Here is a 19,227-nt window from a genome sequence, read left to right as displayed (position 1 = left end):
AACTGAGCTCTTAAAAGCACTTACAGCCCTGGCTGGTGTGGTTCTGTTGGCTGGAGCATCATTCCAGAAACCAAAATGTCCCAGGTTCAATTCCCAGTCAGAGCACATGCCTAGGTTGTGTGCTTGGTCCCCTGTCCAGGTGCATGTGGAAGGCAGCCAATGAATGTCTCTCTTACATGGATGTTTCTCTCCCTCTTTCTCCCTCCTTCCCACTCTCTCTAAAAATAAATAAATAAAATCTGGCCTCACAGACACCGCTGCCCCCTCAGACCTTCCTGCACCCAGCCATGGTCAACCCCACTGTGCTCTTTCAACATCACTGCCTGTGACAAGCCTTTGGGCCACATCTCCTTGAAGTTGTTTGCAGACAAAGTTTGAAAGGCGGCATAAAACTTTTGTGCCCTGAGCACTGAGGAGAAAGGGTTTGGTTATAAGGGTTCCTGCTCTCACAGAATTATTCTGGGATTTATGTGACAGGGTGGTGACTTCACATACCAGAATGGCACAGGTGGCAAGTCCACCTATGGGGAGAAATTTGATTATTTGAATTTCATCCTGAAGCAAAAAGGTCCTTCCATCTTGTCCAAAACAGACGGTTCCCAGTTTTCATCTGCACTGCCAACACTGGATGGCGAGCACATGGTCTTCAGCCAGGTGACAGATGGCATGCATGTTGTGACAGCCATGGAGCGCTACAGGTCCAGCAATGGCAAGACCAGCCAGAACATCACCATTACTGACTGTGGACGACTTTAATAAATTTGACTTGTGGTTTGATTTGAAGATTTTACTTATTTATTTTTAGAGAGCAGGGAAGGGAAGGAAAAAATGAGGGAGAGAAACATCAATGTGTGGTTGCCTCTCACACAACCCCTCCTGGAGACCTGGCCCACAATCCAGGCATGTACCCTGACTGGGAATTGAACAGGCAACCCTTTGGTTCATAGGCTGGTGCTCAATCCACTGAGCCACACCAGCTAGGGCTGACTTGTGTTTTATCTTAAATACCAGCTATTCCATAGCTCAGGAGAGCAGCCCTTCACCCGTCTGCTTAGAATGTTCTATAATCTTCATGCTCTAACCACAGTTCATTGGGTCCCATATTTTCCTTACCCCTTCCAAGTCTAGCTAGATTACAGAGTTAAGTTTATGTTTATGATCTAAAAACATAAATAAATAAAATCTTTTAAAAAGCACTTCACTAGCCCTGGCTGGCGTAGCTCAGTGGATTGAGCGCGGGCCTGCGAACCAGAGTATCGCGGTTCGATTCCCAGTCAGGGCACATGCCTGGGTTGCAGGCCAGTTCCCAGCAGGGGACGCATGAGAGGCAACCACACATTGATGTTTCTCTCCCACTCTTTCTCCTTCCCTTCCCCTCTCTCGAAAAATAAATAAAGAAAATATTTAAAAAACAAAAAAGCACTTCACAAAATAACAAAATGGTGTGAAACCAACTTGTCTGATCAGGGAAGAAAACAAAGTATGAGTCTAATTCACAAGCAATAGAGATTGGAAGTCCCCTATTGTTAAAAATAATTCCTTACATTTACATAAGTGATTTGAAGATAGCAAGGTGTTTTCCTGTGAACCCCATATTCTAAAGATGAAATCTTGGAGGCCATAATAAGAATTTGGGAATGGATGCAATATAATACCATAACTTATAACTGAGCAAAAATAATATGACAATTATATTTTGGAATAATTCTTCTATTATCCACATATAAAATCATTTAGAGCAAAGAATCTTGGAGTCCATAAAACAAGCCAAATTGTAATGTGGGTGGAAAATACCAAGAAAAGTGATAATAAGAATCTGAGAGACGTGGCTAAGAAATGATCCACAAGATTTATCATCAAATTAGATATGGTGAAGCAGAAAAGTACAACAAAAATGGGCTTTATACATTTTTTCTATTGCTGCTACAACACATTACTACAAACTTGGTAGGTTAAACAAACACAAATGTATTATGCTAAATTCTATAGGTCAAAAGTCTGACATAGGTCTTGTGAGGCTAAAATCAAGGTGTCAGCAGAGCTGTGTTCCTGTTTGGAGGCTTCAGGGGAGAATTCTCCTCCTCACCCTTTCCACCTTCCACAGGTACCCACATTCCCTGCCTCAGCACCCTCTGCCTCCACCTCCAAACCCAGCAGCATGGCATCTCTCTGAGCCCTTCATTCCCAGTCACGTTCGCCTGTGCCACCCCCTCGGCCTCCCTCTGCCACATCTAAGTGCCCTGGGATTGCACCGGGCCCACCCTATAAGGCAGGTGCCTCTCCCCATCTCCAGATGATCCATCCAGCCACCTTAACTCCTTTCATTCCTGCAGCCTTATTCCTTCACTGCCCTGAAACTGAACATATTCACAGGTACTAGGGTTATGATGTGGACATCTTTAGAGGTATGGGCACACTATTCTGCCTACAAGTTTTAGGGATAAAACTTGGGAATTCACAAGGATGGTGATGCCTACCCCTGATGATGATGGAGAAGATGAGTGGACTCCATTTGAATGGGAAGACAACAAAGGTTTTACCGAGTGTTGTGCACAAATGGCAATGGTCCCTAGTACTGTTGGTCTTGAGGATATGGATCCCAGGAAACAGGTATTGATTAGGGACATCATCTTAGGGAAACTTACACCTGGAGGTAAAGTTTGAAAGCCTTTGAGTCACTGAACCCTCAGTCACTGTAGAAAGAGAATAATGAAAAGGATTATAAGCTGGAAAAGGAAGTGCCCTCATCACCTCTTATCTAGGTTCAACATGGGGCAAACACTCATTCTGTAAAGAACTGAAAGGGACCAAGGGAAGGCCTAGAGAGGCCTGAAGATGGTGCAACAAAATTCCAAAGGGGGCCATTGAACTGGTCCTCTCAACCACATCTGTGTCCCAGATGTTCCATGTAACCAGAGCACATGCCCACACCAAAAAGCCGACATTATATGCTCCACGAGATCTGTGGCCAATGTAAAAGTGTGGAGGAACCCGTCCACATGGCAAACCAAGTTTGTTATTTGTGTCACATCAAAGCAAGAGCTTCAACGAATTACTGCCCTCTGAGGTCATTTAATTATGATTAAGTGAACTAAGAACCAGTGTAAATGGCATTTTATACTCCAGTGAATTAAGGTATGAGATGTAGCCGAAGTGAATAAGATTTATGGCCCAAACTCATGCAACCTTACAGTAATTTCATGACACTTTTACTATGAGGCAAGCGATGCCAGCTCTTGAAATAATTAAAAGTACATACCAAGTCTAAGGCTGGGCTTCAGGCATTTATGGGAAGCCAGGAGACAGAATGAGGAGCAGGTTTCTTCGTGACTAATTTACTCTGGATAGCAGCAGCTGTTTCTTTTACCTGCAGCAAAGTCTTAATTAGGGTGGGAAGACTGACCCTGAGCAGCCAGGGTCAGACCACACCACACATCTTCAGGAGTCAGGTTCCTCCCTGAATGAATTAGTTCTTCCCCAGATGAGAAATGCTTCATAGACAGGTAGCTTTTCAAATCCCCAGGCTTGCATGCCACTGACCTCTGCAGATCCCTTTGTGCCTTTGAGATTACTTTAGTCTGGTTACTATCCTTGGAGGCAAGGGATCACTGTCCACAGATCCCAAGGGACATGGGTCAGGCAGAATGTGCCCTGTTTACCTTGGCCACTTTGTTCCCCCATTGACTGCTATCCCTGGCCTTCAATTACTTCTGCTTCTTCAGGTTTATGCACAGTTGGCATCTCACCTCCCCCCCATTCTATGAGGCAGTCCCCTGGACATAACCCAGAGTCAACCATAAGGGAAGACTTCCATTACCTTCAGCTTCCCATATTTCCGACTTAAGAAACTTCAAGTGTGGGGAAGAATTTTTACCATCATAATTAGTTAAGTTCAAATATGGGACAGAATGTTCTCCTTGCAGTTCCTGACACTCATAGCAGTACCTGATTATAACAGGCGTAAAAGAAAACAGGGGGATAAGGAGTAGCATGTTGTTAACCTATAAGCATTGATGAAAACAATATATGTTTTATTTATCATGTCAGATGAGTTGAAGAACTTGGCTACTGCAATAGTCTTCTAGCTAATCTTCATATCATTAATCTTGCCCCAATCTAATTCCTCTGTGAACTGAATAATTTTTTAAAACAAAAAATCAGTTCAAGTCACTTTCTTTCTAAAACCTTTCAGTGGATCCCCACTGCCTATTGGGCAAAGTGTATAGTCCTTATCATGGCAAACAGCAGAGCTTCCTGAACAGCATGCCCTAAATAAATTGTAGGTACACGCAGGTATCGATCCCCTTATCCCTGCTGAAAAGACTGGGGTAGCTGAGCCCCAGACACCTCAACTTAGGAAGAACAGTGTTTTTACTTGTGAAAAAGGTTAAAAAGAGGCCTTTCAAAATTGTGGTCCCTCCCTTCCTTTCTAATTTTCTCTTCAGCTCCTAAATAGTACACACACATATTCTTTTTCTCGATATACAAATGCCATGTAGATTATATATAAATCTATAGATTAAATAGAACATTAGAATGCATCAGCCCTGGCTGGTATAGCTCAGTGGATTGAGCACGGGCCTGTGAACCAAAGGATCACAGTTTGATTCCCACTCAGGGCACATGCCTGGGTTGTGGGCCAGTTCCCAGCAGGGGATGCATGGGAGGCAACCATACATTGATATTTCTCTCCCTCCCTCCTTCCCTTCCCCTCTAAAAATAAATAATATCATATCATTATGATATTATTTATGATAATCATTATGATAAAATCTTAAAAAAAAAAGAAAGCTGCAATACATTTACACAATGGGCTTCTATTTGGATGTAAAAAAAAAAAAAGGAACTCTTATCCTTTGCAATGGCATGGATGGACCTGGAGCATATTATGCTAAGTGAAGTAAGCCAGTCAGAGAAAGACAGATACCATATGACTCATTCACATATGGAACCTAATGAACAAAATAAACTGACAAACAAAATAAAACAAGATACATGGATACATGGAACAGACTGACAGATCACAGAGAGGGGAGGGGTGGGAGGACAGGAAGAGATTAGCCAAAGAACATATATGTATAGCCTGTGGACACAGACAACAATGTGGTGAACTCAGGGCTGGGGGCGGTTAACAGGGGCTGGGTGGTAGGTGGGAAAGGGGGGGAAATGTGGGACATCTGATCTGTAGGATGAACAATTTTTTAAAAAACCAGAAATTCTAAGTAAAAAAATAAAGAAAATATTTTGCTGACATATTCACAGGAAGCATGTCGTTTACTGTCTCTTTAGGTGCCAAGAATAATCTCTTAAAAATTGTTTGTCTCATCAAAAACTTTGTTTTATTTTTCCCAGGTGATTGATTTATTGAGGTCATATTAGAAGGCCTGATCATCATAATTATTAATAAATTGTTCTAAATTGATATCTAATAGTGGTAATCATACAGTATTTACCTTTCTGTGAGCAGCTTCTTTTACTTAGCATAAGGACCTCCAGGTTCATCCATGCTGTCACAAATGGAAGGATTTCTTTCTTCCTCATGGCTGAATAATATTCCAGTGTGTGTGTGTCTGTGTGTATGTGTGTATCCCACACTTTCTTTATTCATTTATCCATTGATGAACACTTAGATTGTTGGTCAAAGTGTAAACACACTCAGTTATAAGATAAACAAGTTCTGGGGATCTAATATACAGAGCTGGGATTATAGTTAAGAATACTGTTTGTATACTTGAAATTTGCTCAGAGAATAGATCTCAATTGTTCTCACCACACACCAAAAAATGATGACTATGTGAGGTGATGGTTGCATTGATCCATTTGATTGTGGTAAAGCTTATACAACATATATGTCTATTCAATCACCATGTTGTACATTTTAAACAATCACTTGTACAAACTAAAATATATTTAATAAATTGGCAATTATAACTCAATAAAGCTAGAACTCTTAGAAAATAAACAAAAAGACAGTCCCAAGTCTCCCTCTTCCTGTCTCAGGAAAATCCTCAGTTCTGGGAAAACCAGAATTATTGGTTAATCTAAGTTTACATTTACAACAGTAACTGGTTCCCTTGCCCCCCAGAGAAGTATATGTAGGCTACTCATCCCTGGAACCAATAGGGACCCTTCAGTTGAAATTTCCCCAAACCAGACTGGTACGACCATTTTCAATTCCATTATCTATGCTACTCCATCTTGACAGTTTCTGGGACGTACTGCATTTATATCTAAGTAATCTGTCTCTCTCACACACACCACCCAAAAGACTACCCTATCTCTCACAAGTACACAGTTCACACAGTAAGAAACAATGTTTAACTTGCCTGCTCTGATCCTGTTCTCACTGCTTCAGATGTAGGCTTCACTGCCCTCATGACTTCTGGGTAGGGTGTTGTGGGGGGTTTTTTTGTTGTAAATTTAAAAATTGAAATAAAATGTTTTATTTTAAAGTAATTTCAGTAGTGTTTTTAGTATATTCACAGTATTATACAACTCTCACCCCTTCTAATTCTACATGTCCATTACCCCCAACATGAATGTCATATCTGGGTGGAAATCTTTAAGGTGCTCCTAAACTATTCAATAAATCTGCTCTTCAAATATGCTAATGATGAGCCCTGGTTGATGTGGCTCAGCTGCTTGGGAGTAGCCTGGCAAAGTGAAAAGTCACCAGTTTAATTCACAGTCAAAGGCATATGCCTGGGTTGAAAACCAGTCCCTGGTCAGGGTGTGAGATAGGCAATCAACTGATTTTTCTCTCATACACTGATATTCCTCTTCCTGTCTTTCTCCTTCCCTTCTTCTCTTTCTAAAACTAAATAAATAATAGCTTTTTAAAATATGCTAGTGATGATAAAACCAATAGATCCTGCATTTTCAATTGTTTATCTAATAAATGAAAATGAGATATACCAATCCAACATGGCTGTCCCCTCTGCACTGGAAGACATCACATTTAAAGAGTCACATCAGCCCTGGCTGATATAGCTCAGTGGATTGAGTACAGGCCTACAAACCAGAGGATCACAGTTCGATTCCCAGTCAGGGTACATGCCTGGGTTGCAGACCAGTTCCCAGCAGGGGACGCACAAGAGGCAACCATACATTGATATTTCTCTCCCTCTTTCCTTCCCTTCCCTTCCCCTCTACAGATATATAAATTTTTTTAAAAAGAGCAAGTCCCTACATTACATAAGTAATAATAATAACTGCTTCATTTCTATGCTGCCATACAATGTAGAAGAAATTCTCAAAACTCTTTCTCATTTCATAATGTACACACAACTCTCAGGCTCACATAAGGTGTCACATCTAAGGTGTCGCATCTGGTGAGGATCTGAGCCAGAGCATAAACTCTGGCTTGACTGCTACTCGAGTGCTCTCCCCTGACTTGACACTGCCTCTCTGGCTGGGCTGAATGTTGCATCAACCAGTGTTTATGGAGCCAATCTTCATTTTGATGTAAAGCTGACTGGCCTTTAACAGGACTCTAACTCCTAAACCTAGTTTTATTTGCCTACTCAAATTCCAACCAGGCAGAGAGGTAACCAAAAATGACATCCAAGAGGGAGTTGTGAAAGCCTAACTCGACACCTCAGCCCTGAGGACAGGTTAACATATATCCAGGAAAACAGGTATTATTGGAAAAGCTTCAGCCTCCCCAACCACACATTTTTCCTCTTTAGAGATCTCCCAGACTCAAATACACTTGTTTGTATTTTCCCCATGATCCTGGGGTTTCCTTATTTTCTCCTAAAGGTGCTACTTAAGAGAAGCCAAAAGGCCATGTAGTAATAATGACATTGACCCCTCATATTTGCACCAGGTATTTTAGCCTATCAGATCTTTTTCACGTTTATGGTGGTTCTTCAACCCTCTCACAATCCTGACCAGTGTGGCTATTGGTTGGAGCATCGTCTGGTGAATCAAAAGGTTGTCAGTTTGATTCCCAGTCAGGACACTAGCCTAGGTTCAAGGTTCACTAGGTTCACTGAGAGGCAATTGATCGATGTTTTTCTCTCTCTCTCTCCCTCTCCTCCCCCTTCCCTTCTCTCTAAGATCAATGAGCATGTCCTCCAGGTGAGGAGATAGATATATAGATAAAAGATAGATAGAGATAGATAGATAGATAGATAGATAGATTTAGAAATCATCTCAACAATCCTGCCAGTTAGATAAGCATCATCCCCATTTAACATAAAAGGCAACTGAGACACAGAGGAATGACCAGACATGTCTTTTTTTGCCCACGCTTAATAGGTGGAAGAGCCAAAACTCAAAGACAGGTGCCTTGATGATGCCACATTTTATATATTATCTCCCATCCTGTCAAGAACTGACTAGAGTATTAGTCTCCTGGAGCACTTTTATGGGCTATCCTTAGGTCCCAGGAAGTTAATATCATTTTAAACTCCCAGCTCCTAATTTCAAGGCACTTCCTGCTTTGATATTGCCTACCTAATCCCCACCTCCACCCACCCATTTCCAAACTAGGTCTTTCCCAGCAAGTTTTTCATAGACATAATGGGAGGATTAAAGTAATAAAATTACTAAATACATTCTAACCAGCACTTTCAGCCTCCCACTCCACCTTGGAGTGTTACCTGCCATTCTCTCTGGGGTCTTGACAACCATATATCTTTCTGCTGGTTTAAAAAGAGTAAGGGAGCCTCTCCAAGTTCCAGAGTCCTTACAAGAGCAGGCAGTCAGACTTGAAACCGGTAACTGGTTCTGTTGTTTAGTTCACGACCAGAGGCCTGGCTCCAGCTCTGGCTCTTGGCTGGCCTTTGTGAACAGAAAGAAGGAAACTCGTTTTTCATCCTCTGTTTCCAAAGTCCGATCTAACTGTCTGCACGCAAATTCCATGACGGAGTTAGGCGCTTTAGGCGCAGCAGGTGGAAAGTGTTTCATTCCTGATGGGAATTCCTGGGCCCAAATCCCAAGCCCCTCCCGCTCTTCGCACAGCAGCTCACAGGCCCCTGCTCTCTGATTGCCCCATTATCTCCTAAGCAAAGCAAACAATCCCAGCTCAGCCGGGCCCCAGCAGCATCTCCCTTTAAGTCCTGACTGCTTCCCTGAATTAGAAACCAGGATCTCTAGGAACTGATTGAGATGCTTCCCTGAATTAGAAACCAGGATCTCTAGGAACGATTGAGATTAGTTGTGTGGGACAGTGACAAGTGTTCTGAAGTGCAAATAAGCAGCCCAAAACTCCTAGGCCCGCCTCTGTCTCCAATCACTTCTTTTGAGGCCTAAGTTTTCTCAGTTACAGAGCAAAGATAATAGTGGCTTCCTAGCCTGCCTCACAGGGTTTTGCACAGAAAATAAAAAGCCCTACTTAAAAATAAATGACAGAAAATATGGTATACATTTGTTCAGCCTACAGTCCCTCAGTCCCAGCCCCAGGGCACAGTCAGTCCCTGGTTAGAGGGTAGGAGTGTTACTCAAAGATGATGGAGCAGTTAAAACATGCCTTGACTTCCCAGGCCCCATTCTCCACTCCTCCCTGATTCTGAAGTTTATTTAAATTGAGGCTGATGGGGATGACATGTGCAGAATTTGTGCGTGGGGGTGATGTGCTTTCCCAGCAGACATGAGGAAGGTCTAGGCATGAGTCCATATGTGTATGAGCAAACCTTGCAGTAGGGGGACTAGGGATGCCAGGAGGCGTAATGGCTAATGTACCCAAAGTATGTGAATCATGTCCACAGGCAAAGCATAGCAGTGCCCACCCTCACTCAGCCCTCTTTTCTACCTGCTACTAACTCACTCCTCCAAGATCACTCTTTTGTTAAGGCTTATGCAAGGATAGGATCTGTTCTTCTCATTGTAATCCTGGATTGGCTCCAGTCTATGAAGACAGCCAAGGAGCCCTGGGTCTGCCCTCCAAGAACTCATTCCTATGATGGGGAGAAGAGACTCCCACAGACTTGAAGAAGCCACTCGCTGTTGAAGACACTTTTAATTTGGGCTACTTGAGGGGCATCCAGGAGGAGATTTTACCAGCCAATTAAATATGTGGATCTGAAGCTCCAGAAAAGGGTCAAGTCTTCAGGTAAATATTTGAGTATCATCTAGAGTGGAAAAGGGCCAAGGTTGGACTCCTGGGCCCAATTACTTTAAGAAAAAGTAAATAAATAAAATATTTTTTAAAATTTTAAAAGAGCGCTGGCTGGTGTAGCTCAGTGGATTGAGCACAGGCCTGCGAACCAGAGGATCGCAATTCGATTCCCAGTCAAGGCATATTCCTGGGTTGCAGACCGGTTCCCTGCAGGCCAGTTCCCAGCAGGGGATGCACGAAAGGCAACCATACATTGATGTTTCTCTCCCTCTCTCCTTCCCCTCTAAAGATAAATAAATAAATAAAATCTTTTTTAAAATTAAAGAAAAAGGAGTAAGAAGTAGAATGTTTCAACCAGAGAGACTGGGAAGTGGCAGTCAGAAAGAAGAACGGGAACCAAGAGGAAATCATCATGAAAGGGAGAAAAGTTATCAGAAAGAGGGAAAAGTAGTGAAGAAAATGAGCACAGAATGAAGGTTATTTGATCTGGTGAACTTTGAAAAAATGCTTACAATTAAGCCTTGAACTAAGGCCTGAGAGGTAAGGTTGCCAGAGCTGATACTGCAGTTTGAAAGGTTTGCAAGTCAATCACAGGATGGAGGGAACAGCCAAATTCTTACATGAACAGCAAGTTTAAGCAGATGACTTTCAAGGAGGGAGAGCTGGACTTTCTGTCCTCATTATTGTTCTTCTATAGAAGTCACCTTATACTCATTCCTTGGTTTCCTTTTTGTCTTCCTCTGATCCTATCCCACTTCCTGCCTTGTCCTGCCCTATTTCTAATAGGCTGCAATTAACTTGACTAAAAAATTTATAACCACTACAAATGCTTGCCCTCTGGACCCAGCTGGGATCTACCTGCTGCCCAACATATATTCTAGTCATCTCATGTTCACTCCCCAAAGGAATGGTTTCAACTCTTGTCCATTTTTCTTAATGCACTGGCTTCTACTTACTTTTCCTTGGAAGATGATCTCACCTCCTGCTATAAGATAGACTTATCAGGACCAAGCTTCCTCCACTCTATTTCAAATATCTCAAACTCTACACCCTCGCTCTTACTCTCCTCCTTTCTCTTATCTTTCAGGAGAACACCAGTGCCCCAATCCATGCCTTTGATTCAATTCCCACTAGTCCCCCTCCAGAGCTCTACTCCCTCAATTTATCTCCTCTAACACTGATTAAGATATATGCATCTTGTCACCCTAATAAGACCCTGAACTCTATGTGACAGATACTGTGTTACACTGTTCCATAGTTTACATGGCAAAGCTTATAAAGACCAATTGACTTTGAGAGAGTAACCTGATCTAAAGCATTCAGTATACAGTACCATACCTCTTTGTGAAACCAGCTTCTGAGAGGCGGTTTAGCATACTTGTTAAGAGCACATACTTTGGACCTAGAATGGTTGTATTAGAACCCTGGCTCTACCACTTAGCTGTATAATCTTGGGCAATTTGCTTTTTTTCAAATTTCCAAACATATACAAAAGTTGATAGAATTTTACTGTGAGCATGCATGCATCCATCACTAGATTCTAACATTTACATTTTACTGTATTTGTTTATCATATACATACATATTATTCACCCCTCTAGCCACCATTAGACCATCCTTTTGCCATTCCTCTATCTCATAATATGTGGCAGACATCAGCACACTTACCAGTAAACACTTTAGCATGTGTGTAATTAACTACACTTTGGAGAACTTGCATCTAACTTGTATGTGCCTCAGTTTCATCATCTATAAGACGGAAATGGTATTAGTACCCACCTCAAAAGATCTGGGGATGTGCCCCAGGCTGGTGTGGCTCAGTGGATTGAGTGCAGGCCTGCGAACCAAAAGATCGTGGTTTGATTCCCAGTCAGAACACATGCCTGGGTTGCAGGCCAGGTGCCCAGTAGCAACAGCCCAACCCACATTAATGTTTCTCTCCCTCTTTATCTCCCTCCCTTCCCCTCTCTCTGAAGATAAGTAAATAAAATCTTTTTAAAAATTAAAAAATAAAAAAAAGATCTGGGGATATAAACCCTAGAATGGTGACTACATATAGAATGTAGTAAAAAATTTTGTTAATTTTGTAATTACTCTAGCCAAACCTACCCATTCAATTGCTTATAAGAGAGGCAGGCCAACATGCCAGTATTGTATCTCCTCCTTTTTCTCTTATTCCCACATACACAGAAATTCATCATCTCCTAGGTCTTCTGAGGTCCCCACACCAGTAGCAGTTTATTCTCTCTCCCAAAGAGATAACTTCCTCCAACTTTTACCACCCCCCAAGATACTCAGTCACCCTTACCTGAAATAATAGAGTTTCCTTCTTGGCTGTATGACTCCTTCCTCATCTCTCTTTGCTGAATCCTGGAAAGAGAATACTTGCAAAAGCTAGAAAGGTATTTGTCAAATGAAGTATTTTTTTTCTGCACCATATTGCCCTTAATTATGTTTCAAGTCACAGTCTAATCTAACTTGAAAATCACAGGTGGGGAAAAAACGGAATATTTGCCCTGCATGTCAAATAAGGAGCTTAGGGTAGCAAGGAGGGAGTGGTGCAGATTATGACCAAAGGCATCCCTCCCTGGCAGGGATGTTGGCATCCCTGCCAACAAAAGGAGCCATGTTGCTGAAGAGACTTATCCAACAATCCAATCACACTCCCTGTTATTATGAATAACCAATTGAGAAAAGCCTTGGCCCAAAGGAACACAACCCGCCCCCTTCCCTGGACATTTTTTTTTTCTTAGTTTCATCACTACCCTTCATTTTAACCAAGTCGTATGTGGTAGGCAAAATTCTAACATGGTGCCTCAAGATCCCCAGGCCCTGGTATAAACATGTCATTTATTCAGTCAAGCACTCATTTAGGTTCTACTGTGAAGAGATTTTGCAGATACAATTAAAGCCCTTCATCAACTGACTTAATTTTAGGGAAATTAGCCTGGGTGGGCCTGACCTAATCAGGTGAGCACTTCAAAATAAGTCAGAGAGAGACATTCAAGCAGCAGAGGTTTAATCATGTTGTTAAATGCTGAGCCAACAGCCAGGGAATAAAAGGAGATCTTAGTCCTATAACCACAAGAAAATTAATTCTGCCAAAAATTAGTGAGCTTAGAAGAGGACCCCAAAACCTCAGGTGATATTATAACCTGGTAGACACATTTATTCCAACCTGGTAGACCCAGAGCTAATCTGTACCTGGACCCTGACCCATAGAAACTGTGAGATAATAAATCTGTGTAGTTTTAAATCATTGAATTTCTGGCAATTTGTAACCCAGATATAGAAAACTAATGTTATGTGGGAAATTCCTCTTTCCCCTTAGTTCACTGAGGACAAGGTTGAAATTTGTCACAAAGAGTTTTTACCAAAACAAAAACAAAAACAAACAAAACAAACCTAGCTCACTTTATATAGCATCTTACAATACACAAGACAGCCCACACTCACTATCTGGCCCAAAATGCTGAGTATGCCAAGGATGAGAAAGCTTGACCTAGAGCATAGGAAATTGGCTGAAGATGGGGGAATATGCTTCTTTTTCCTAACAATAGGAAATGAGGTAGAAAATAGGGCAAAAGGGAGTGCCACAGCCCAGGCACCACAATGCTCAGGTCCTGCCCAATGTGGCCTCAAATGGAATAGGGGAGGTCTTTTGCTTGAAGCACACCTAAAAGCAGTGCTCCAATTCTCTCCTCTCCAGGACCTTTCAAAAGGGGACTTGTGAACCACAGTCCCCATTACAGTTCTAGAACCACCATCCATCCTACAATGAGTAACTTACCCTCACAAAGGAAAGAATATTCAACAGAGAAGGATATGGAGAGAAAAGCAGATGAATGGAAACAGAGACATGGGCAGCATGCAGAGAGAACAAGCTTCAGAATATGCAAAAGACTTCCCAAAAGAGATTCCACTTAGACACTCACATAATAAATTACATAACTCAGAAAACATCTAAAAGAATGAAATGTCTAAGGTAGGAGGAAACTGAAAAACATCAGGGTTGAGAGATACCTGGTCTTGCTTACCAATAAGCCAGGTTGGCCTTAACCTATTGCAGAAGTCATTCTGGGGGTATCCGGAGTGTTCCAATCTCCAGCTGGGGCGCAAGAAGATCTGGCCCTCTATCTAGGGTTCTAATCATTAGGAAAAATACCCTGAGCCATACCTTGGGCAGACTGGCAGTGAAAGGCCTGCAGAAGATCTTGAAATATGATCCTGGAAAATCAACTAGTGTGATTGATGAAGACAGAAGAAAGAAACTAAATCTGGACTGGAGCAAGCCTGAGAAGGAAAATGATAGCAGCCTGCCCATATTTAGACTGTGTAAACACAGCTAAAGGAAATGGGTAGGGGTGAAGGTAGGGAGATCGTGAGCACGAGAGAATGCAGGACACTAAAGATCATCTCTACCTGCATTTCAAATGTGTTTAGGTTGACCCTGGAGAAGGTAAGGTCAAGGTCATAGTCATATTTGTACTACATAACTCTCTTCACCCAGAGTTTTCTCTGGAATACAGTGAGTTCTCAAGACAATATAAGGCTCTGAGGATAGGGAGTTCACTTCCAGGTAAGGCGGTCAGAGGAGGCTTCACAAAGGTTGATTGCCTAACTCAATTTATTGAACAAATCTTTACTAAGAGCCAAAGTGTTCAGGAGATTGTGACAGGAAATGCTGGACATGGGCCCTGTCCTCCAATACCATGTAACATCCTCCAGGAAAACGTGTCCATACAGCCATATTATGTTAGTTATCTTACTGTTTATCAGTAATAAAGGCAAAGGGGTACTAGGGTACCCAGACAGTCAGACATTGGACTTCAGAGAGGGCACTGAGATCTAATTTTCAAAAAGACTTCTTGCAGAAGTGGAGTTTTGAACAATAGTAAGATTAAGTAAGGCTGAAAGAAAAAAAGTGTCTGTCCTGTGGAAGAGAACAAAGAACATAGTTTGGGTATAATAAAATACCTCACTATGGAACACGGGGTGGGAAAACCCTTCCTGATGACCCTCAGATCCTTCTAGATAGGTGAACACAAAATAAGTTACTTACCATTTATGCCTACACATTAAGATCAGCTTTTAAACACCCCTTTACTAAGTTGTATAAAGCCTTCCCTGACTTGGCCCTGGATTTATTTTGACTTCCTTTTCCCAATGGCCCAACTGACTCCTCAAAATAGCTTTCTGATAGGTGGATTATGTTCCATCATCTACCATCTGAAGTTACTAAATGAATAAGTATCTGTCTGGCCGTTTTATGTCAGGATGCCTAGAAAGGCCTGAGTTATTTAATTTCAACAAACATAATATAGAGAGCATTCCAGGCCTTCTGCCTGGGGTATATTAACAGATATAACCCCAAAAGGAGTTTTGGCCACATATGAGGGTGAACTTGGGGCCCGCAGCAGGAAGAAGGAAGCAAACTCCATGACCCTTCTAAATCTGTCTGGTATTTGTAGTCACCAGGTTGCAGGAGCTACTTTTGACTGTTTTTACTGTAAGTACGATAAAAGGATACTAAACTACTTAAAAGGCAGTATTTTGCTCTGGCACCTGAAACACATCATTTTTTCAATGAAAAATCCTTCCATTATACATTGAGTATAGTCAACACTATAGGACAAGAGTTACTATAATGTAAAAGGAGAATAGACCAATGGTCTTTCCTATTACAGCCTGTGACCTCCCTCTGTAATGTGCTGCTTGTCCCCCTTCCCAGGCATTCCTCTGTACCACACAGCTATAGGCACTTTTTTCATTCAATCATTCATTTAATTATTCATGCAACATTTTTTACCAAGCACCAACTACAAATACTAGGCATTATATCAGGTAGTGGGAATCTAATCAAATGAAATCATCTTAGTCCCTGTTCTTCAAATGCTTACATTATAGCAGAGAAGACAGACATATAAAAATTACACAAATAAACATACACCTATAATTTGTGCTAAGTCCTCTGAGTAAAAAGACCAAAGTGTGCTTGATTCCCATTATTCACAGTAGTTACACCCTGAAAGTCACCACCAACACTGAATTAGTGAACTATTCCTGGGGAAATTCAGGTTTAATTCATGTGAACCTGTGATCTCAATATTTTTATCAACTGATCAATACATAGCCTTGTTTTATATGTGTCTCTGTTTGAAGACATTTTAATATATTTTATTGATTCATTAACATTAAACTCAGAGCCAATAGCACTATAACTCATGCCTGAGTAAAGCTAATCTAACATATGCATTTTCTCTGCAAGACACATCACAGTCTTGTGCTTAGGAACACGAGATAGCATGTTAGCTCTATGCATCAGGGCATTTTAAACAGCAAGTCACTAACAAAGCAAAAAAATGAAAAAAGGAAAAAAACATGGCTCTAAATAGATTGCAGGAAGGACTCATTTACAGTATGAGAGCTGAAATGGAAAGGCAGGGTTCCTGTTCAGCCTCAACTGGGAACACATGCATCAGACAACTCAAAATTCTCACTGATCTGTGCCTGTCCATAAATGATAGCCAGAGCACAATGCATATCTTTTAAATTTTCTATTCAATTTATTTAAACCAAAAAAAAGTTTATCCAGTTCTCCTACCCTCCATCCCCTGCCTCTTGCAACCACCGATCTCTTGTCTGCATCAATGAGCTTGATTTTTTTAGATATATACAAAATAACATGAGAGATTATATAATATTTGCCTTTCTCTGTTTGACTTATTTCACTTAGAATATTGCCTTTAAGTTCCATCCATGTCTATTCACTTTTAGGGTTGAGCGATATTCCATTGCATATATATCTCAGAATTTCTTTATTCATTTAACCATTGATGGAAACAGGTTTTTTCCATATCTTGGCTACTGTATATAATGCTGCAAATAACATGAGGGTATATGCATATTTTTGAATAAGTATTTTTATTTGCTTTGGATAAATACGCAATAGTGAAATTGCTGGACAACATACTAATGCAATTTTGAATTTTGGGGAAAATTTCCATATTGTTTTTCATGGTGATTGCATCAGTACATGAGGGTTCCCTTTTCTTCACATATTCTCACACATAGTTATTTATTTATTTTGGTAATAGCCATTCTAACAGGTATGAGGTGATATCACATTGTGGTTTTGATTTGCATTTCCCTGATAATTAATGATGTTGAACATCTTTTCATTTACTTGTTGACCATCTCTATGTCTTCTTTAGAAAAATACCTATCCAGATCTTATTCCCATTTCTTAACCAGATTGGGTGGGTTTTTCTTGTGTTATTGTTTGTTTGTTTTATGCTATTGAGTTGCATGAGTTTTTTGCATATTTTGGATTTTAGCCACTAATCAGATATGTCATTTGCAATTATTTTTTCTATTTAGTATATTGCCTTTCTTTTTTTTTTTTTTTTTTTTTTTTCTGTACAGGAGCTTTTTAGTTTGATGTAGTCCCATTTGCTTTGTGTTGCTTTTTTATTGCTTTTGGTGTCAGATTCAAAAAAAGTCCTCATCAAGACCTATGTCAAGGAGATTACCACCTATATTTCCTTCTATTGTTTCAACTTTTATGTTTGCCTTTAACCTAATTAGAGTTATATTTACGTAGAGTGTAAAATAGCAGTCTACTTTCATTCTTTTGCATGTAGCTGTTCAATTTTTCCAACACAATTTATGGAAGGGAATGTTTTCCCCATTGTTTATAATTGGTTCCTGAGTTGTAAATTAATTAACCATATATGTGTGGATTTATTTCTGGACTATCTATTCTGTTCCATTCACCTATATGTCTGTTTTTATGCCAATACCACATTGTTTTAGTTATTATAGCTTTTTCATATAGTTCAAAATCAGGAAGCATGATACTTCTGGCTCTGTTCTTTATCAAGGTTACTTTGGCTATTAGGATCCTTTCATAGTTTGTTACAAATTTTAGGATTGTTTGTTTTATTTCTGTGAAAAAATGTGAAATTTTTATAGGGATTGCGTTGAATCTGTATCTTGCTTTAGATAGTATGGACATTTTAACAATATTAATTCTTCCAATTCATGAGCATGAAATGACTTTCCATTTATCTGTATCTTCTTCAATTTCATTCATTAATGTCTCATAGCTTTCAATACACAGGTCTTGTACTTTCTTGGTTAAATTTACTTCTAGGTATTTTTAATGTGATAGTAAATGGGAGTGTTATCTAAATTTCTTTTTTGTGTGTGATAGTTTGTTATTAATGTAAAGAACTACAACTTGGATCCAAGATAGCAGCAGAGTTGGTGAAAGTTACACTCACCACCTCCCAGGACCAAACTGGAATTACAACAAAAATATGAAAAAATTAACTTGAATAACCAACTGAAAATCAGCAGAACATAAATCTTATAATCAAGGATTTACAGAAGAAACCACATCAAGACTGTAGGAAGGCCAGAGATGTGAACAGGGTGGTTCCACTCCCACAGGCAGTGACTGAGATTCCGGAGGGATATCTCAGCTGGGTAAGTTCCCCCTCAGGAGTATAGGGGTCTCAACCTCAACCCAGAGCACCAGAGCCACAAAGAGGATCTCACACCACATCTGGCTGTGAAATTCAATGGGGATTCTGTCCACCAGGGGAAGACAGGCGTCTGCTAGACACACAGGCACCCCCTTAAAGAGCCAGCATACAAAATCTCATTTGCAGCCACTCAATCTGGGCTCTGGCAGAGAAAGGGCAGAGTGGACTAGAGTCGCATGGGAGAGTCTAGGGTTTGTGGCTCTGCAGAGAGAGCTGAAGGGACAGCTGCCAGGATCCCTGTGCTGAATCTTTCTACCTCCCACACCACAGACACCATCTATTCTTGGGTGGAGTACTCCCCCTCCATGTGGCATCACCCTGATGGAAAGCAATAGCCCCACCCTCTGAACTCCCTCTGCCCCCATACTATGGAGTTTACACCCTGCTGAGGAGTACAGTCAGAAACACTTTCAGTGACTGAGCTTAACAGGCAGCCAGCAGGTAGAGGCAGATAGAGATGGATCTTGGGGTGCCTTGGGCCTATTGTTGACCTGCCTGCAGGCCCAGTGGTAGTAAAAGCAGGACTTAGTGCACAGCTTGGTCTTTTCTGTGTGCAACCAGGCCCAGCATAGGCAGTGAAAACTGTGGATCACTTATAGCTCCAAACAGGTTACC

The 19,227-nt window shown here is 41.0% G+C and overlaps 1 pseudogene; it reads left to right on the top strand.

Annotated features, from left to right (window-relative positions):
* The first annotated feature begins 287 nt into the window (after window positions 1–287).
* On the top strand, window positions 288–756 carry LOC128626943 (peptidyl-prolyl cis-trans isomerase A-like; annotated as a pseudogene).
* The last annotated feature ends 18,471 nt before the right edge of the window (window positions 757–19,227 follow it).

This window comes from Artibeus jamaicensis, unplaced genomic scaffold (assembly GCF_021234435.1).
Source record: "Artibeus jamaicensis isolate MK-2021 breed Jamaican fruit bat unplaced genomic scaffold, CSHL_Jam_final contig_241, whole genome shotgun sequence".
Lineage (NCBI taxonomy): Eukaryota > Metazoa > Chordata > Mammalia > Chiroptera > Phyllostomidae > Artibeus > Artibeus jamaicensis.
This window is presented reverse-complemented; position numbering and strand designations above follow the sequence as displayed.